This window comes from Osmia lignaria, unplaced genomic scaffold (genome assembly GCF_051020975.1).
Source record: "Osmia lignaria lignaria isolate PbOS001 unplaced genomic scaffold, iyOsmLign1 scaffold0052, whole genome shotgun sequence".
Lineage (NCBI taxonomy): Eukaryota > Metazoa > Arthropoda > Insecta > Hymenoptera > Megachilidae > Osmia > Osmia lignaria.
In genome coordinates, this window is record NW_027478193.1 from 102,501 (window position 1) to 107,500 (window position 5,000).

The window sequence follows — 5,000 nt, forward strand, 5'->3', positions numbered from 1 at the left end:
GCCCTTTTTCCGAGGTTTCCCATCGTTGTTGCCATTGCCGGAGGAGGTGGGTTTTTATTTCTTGTAATATCGCTTCCTGGTTGATGTCCTCCGGGAAATTGTGGTCCTGTATTTGAAATGAGATTCCTTTTCTTACCTTGTACCTGAGTGTTGCTTCCTGTATTTTAAGATCTATTGGTAGCTCCCCTGCAATGACTGGCAACGCCATTGTGGACGTTGTTCTATAGGCTTTTGTTACTCTGAGAAGGGCGTTCCTTTGGGCTGCCATCAGTCTTGTTATGTTGCCTTTCGTGAGTTTGTCGCTCCAGGCTGCTGCGGCGTATGTCATCATTGGTATGAATGTTCCTCGGTACAGTGTTGACAGGCACTTATGCCTCAGTCCCCAGTCTTTCCTCGCCAGCCTGGCAAGTGCGTTGAATTTCGAGTCGCACCTGCTTTTCAGCTTTTCGACGTGAGTCCTGAGGTACAGTCCTCTGTCGAAATATATACCGAGGTACTTGACGGTGTTCTTGTATGAGATCTGCTTGTTGGCTATTTTGATTTTTGGTGGTCTCTTGGGGTCCAGTATTCCTTTGTATAGTGTCATCTCTGTTTTTGATTCGGAAAGTTTAAGTTTCTCATTCGCGCACCACGTTTGAATGAGAATCACTATGGCTTGTCCTTTCTCTTCTAGCTCGCGTCGACTGCTTCCGAAGATGAATATCTTCAAATCGTCGGCAAAGGCTACAGCCTCAGTGCCCGCTTTCTTCAGCTCGTTGAGGAGGTCATCGAATATCAGGTTCCATAGCGGTGGGCCCAGGATGGATCCTTGTGGGCAGCCTCTCGTTACCGTCTTCATGGTTTCCTCGTTCCTGCCACAGAGTTTAACCGAGCGGTCCCTCAGGTAGTCGGAAATTAGTCTGTAGATGTTCTTCGGGCAGCCTCTCTCTTTTAGTCTGTGGAGGACGCTCGGCCACCAGACGTGGTCAAACGCTCCGGCGATGTCAAAGAGGATGGCCAGGACGTATTTTTCATCACAGTTGGAGACCAGAGTCCGCATTTGGATTATGGCGTCTTCCGTGGATCTTCCTTTCTTGAACCCGTATTGGCGCTCAGCAGCAAATTCTTCATGGCAGAAGATTGGCTCGAGCCTCCTGGCGATGAGCTTCTCCAGCACCTTCCCAATGATTGGAAGGAGACATATTGGCCGGTACGATGTTGGTACTGAGTCGTCTTTGTCAGGGCTCTTCAGAAGGACGCGGATACTCCCCGTTTTCCAGATTTTAGGAAAGCATCCTTTCCTGAGGCAGGCATTGAAGAGCCCTTTCAGTTCTGACTCAAGTATCGCGTAGGAGGCCTTTAGCACTTCTACTTCGATCCGGTCAGGTCCTGGTGCTTTGCGGTTCCGCAGCTGGTTCACTGCTGCTGCGATCTCGGCACTGGAGAAGTCGTCAGAGTCCCTGGTGTCCGGGGATATGTCGCGGGCGGCTCTTCTTTCCCTCTGTGTGTCCGTGCTGTCCTCGTTATCGTCCGGTACTAGAGCCTGCAAGAACGTTGTGGCAGTTTCCTCCCACGTCGTCGTGTGCGCGGAGCCGGATTTGCAGGTGGATAGAGCTCGTTCAGGTGAAATCTTCTGCGCGCTTAGCTTGTACACTACACCCCACGGATTGGCATTTCCTTCTCGTGACACGAAGTCCTCCCAGCTCTTCTTCTTGGCTCTCCTGACTTCATTCGTGTACTTATTTTTTACCTTTCTGTAATCGGTTTTAAGTTGGTTCCTGAGCTCCGGGTTATTTTCCTGTTGGAAGGCCTTACGGCGCTGGTGCGTTAGTTTCTTGAGTTCCGTTAGAGAGTCAGTCCACCAAGGAGCGGGAGAGTGGCGTATTTTCTTGGGTTTTAAGGCTTCTTTGCATGCGTTAAGTATGCAGGTCTGCAAGACTTCGGCTGCCTTTTCTACATCCTCGTTGAGAACGTTTTCCCATCCTGGTGTGATTTTCTCCCTTTCTGTCGACAGAATCTCTTGAAACCTCTCCCAGTCGGCGTGGTTCGTTCGGAATCTCGGAGCTACAGGATTAGAGAGAGTTGCAGTCTCGGTTGTCAGGCTGAAGCAGATAAGGTTGTGGTCGCTACTGGTCCAGCCATCCTTAACGGCCCAGTCGTCAACGAGATGCACCGCTGTGTACGACGCCAGCGTAACATCGATGTTGGATGTACCTACTGGGGCTGAGTACGTTGGTGGGTTTCCTGCTTCGTTAAGTACTATTAGGTTGTTCCGGGCTATTGATTGCTCAAGTTTTTCTCCTCGTTCGTCCGTGATATTACTGCGCCAGAGTGGTGATTTCGCGTTCGCGTCTGCTGCTATTATTACCTTTTCGTTTTTGAGGCAACGTGTTATTTCTTCCATGTGTTGAATGTATCGGTCGATGTCGTGAGAGTATTGGAAGTACATGCTGACTAGGTATATTCGGCCGAAGCTGCCTTTAACTTCTACGCAGGTGCAGTGCTCATTGCTAAGCTGAGAGACCTTGAGCACCGTGAGGTTCCTATTCTTGATGGCGATCGCTGACTGCACGGTTTGGTTCTGGTTTCCACCGGTGACAACGATCGTGTTTCTGTCGAATCCAAGTATTTTCCCTTTTGCGTTGTGCGGCTCCTGCATGAGAAGAATGTCCAGCCCTTGCTGGTCCATTAGCCTGTTGGCTTCGATGGTGACTATTTGTGATCTCCTCATGTTAAGCTGCGCGACGTTCAACCGGGTCATTCCGTCGGTGGGCTTACGATCCATAGTCGGTTCTAGATAAGACCTGGTTGATTGCTGCTACATGCGCTGGGCAGTCCTTGTCTGTTACGCAGTGATCGTGCGTCTTTCCTGCCTTCTTGCAGTTCACGCAGCTGGCCTTCTTAGTTTTATTGGGGCAGTTTTTGAAAATGTGGCCTGCCGTTGCGCAGTGTCCACATACGTCATGCTCGTTCTTGCAGTGCTTGGACGTATGTCCAAATCCCTGGCACTTATAGCACCTCGTTGCTGCGATAAAGTCCTGTACCTGGCAGCACTGCCACATTAGGTAGAGGCGCTCCTTCTTCACTAATAGGTTCCTCATCTCTTTAGATGTTTCCAGCACGACGTTGCAGCTTTCTTTGTTGTTCTTATTACCTGTTTTAAAAGCTATTTTCATTTGGTGTTTATACTTACTTGCTTCCTGGGGGTCCAGATTCTGCTCCACTATAGCCTGAATAATTTCTTCATCGTCTTTCCTAGGAGCGCCGAAAACGATTAGGCGTGGGTTCTTCTTTGCCGGTACGTCCACTGAGAAACCTGCAGCTTTCAGCTTCTCATTCTTCATGAGCGCCTCCATGTTGCAGGATGTGGCTGTCTCCACGGCTATTGCATTACCTTGGACGCGTCTGACGTTTTTAACCTGCAGGTTTTCTTCCTTGGGTGACACGAGAGAGACTATCGCCTGCTTTGTTGCCTCACTGTCCTTGTATTGAGTCACGTCCTTGGGGCGTATGATGACAACGTTGGGAGGGTTCTGCTTTTGGTTGGACAGTTCCGCGGCCTTGGATTTGATCCCCAGGCGTTCCGCGTAGGTTGTTTTTTGCTGCTGCGGTGCATTAGCTACATTCTTCCCTGCCTGGGTTAGCTCATGTCTCTGTGCGGTGTTTTGGCTGCGGAGTGCGACGATCTGCCCCTCTAAGTTGCTGTTTAGCAGCAGTGACTCCTGTAACAGACTGGTTAGTTTGCTTACCTTATTAATGAGATACTTACCTGTTGATGCCTCGATGCCGTATTCCGGGCTCGACAGGACGGTTAGAAGCTTCCTCTGGATGGATTCCGATCGCTCCTTGATGCTGTAGATCGGTCCTCGGTGGTGAGTGTCCTGATTCACGTCGCTCTCTTCCTTGTCGCTTGACTTCTGTGGCTTTTTCTTCCCGCAAGTTGTTCCGATCGCGCCTGATTCCGTTCCCTCGTTTCGCTTCTGTGGGTGGTTCACGTCGGTGTCCGAGGACATCTTCCTCTTTCTGACGTGTTTTGACTTCTTGCGTACGGTGGTCATTTGTTCCGCGTCAGTGGTCTCATCATCGATGTTCATATTTCCACGCATTTTGTTAGCTGTCGTTTCCTGTTGTATTCCTCTGTTGGTCGTTGTCGCGTCCAGACTACGGCTCTTATTGGTCGAAGGTATTCCGACAACCAATCGGCGCGTTCCGCTCGCCGGCGGTCGGCCAATCTGGTGCTCAGATTCCTACTGGCGCGGGCCAATCAGGAGCTAGCGCGTGGTTCGTCTGCGCACCGCCCAGGCGGCGCTTGTGTTGCGGCGTCACAATATGGCGGCCAAGATGGCGTCCAATATGGCCGCTTAACCTTAAAAATCTGGCACTTCAGATAAAGTTTTAAGCTCACCGTCGTTATTCCACTACGATTACTATTCTGAATATGTCAGAATCTTCGGCTGTTCGATTGCAGTTGTTTTCTGTGTGCGGCGGCAATGGTGCGTTAGGCGGCTCCGAGAAAATCGGCTGAGATTCGGTCGGCGTGGACTGGTTGACACGTGGCCAACGCCCAGCTCCGTTTTCCACACTTTCCTCCTCACAGACTTCGAATTTCACGGAACTTAATGTCTCTAAACATACACTGGCACTAGATCTGCACAATAAGACACTGTATATAATTCTCCTGATTGTTATTCCACCAAAAATACGGATTTTGCGCGGAGCGACGTAAAGCACGTCTGTCCTCGGTCAAACCAAGATGGCGGATCAGTAGATAGGGACAGAAGGGAATCTCGTTAATCCATTCATGCGCGTCACTAATTAGATGACGAGGCATTTGGCTATTTTTTTTTTTTTTTTTTTTTTTTTTTTTTTTTTTTTTTTTTTTTTTTTTTTTTTTTTGATGCGTTGGCCGTCGGGGACTATGTACAAAAAAAGGGGGGCTACAGGGGGACGGCTTACCCCGTTTGGGTTTCCGCTGCCGGTGCTTCACCCAATCCCTCGTCGATCCCAGGGACCAGGTGGCC

The 5,000-nt window shown here is 49.9% G+C and overlaps 1 pseudogene; it reads right to left on the reverse strand.

Moving 5' to 3' along the window:
* Positions 1 to 4,708: 4,708 nt before the first annotated feature.
* LOC143307384 (large subunit ribosomal RNA) overlaps positions 4,709 to 5,000 on the reverse strand; it is a 3,447-nt pseudogene continuing 3,155 nt past the window's right edge.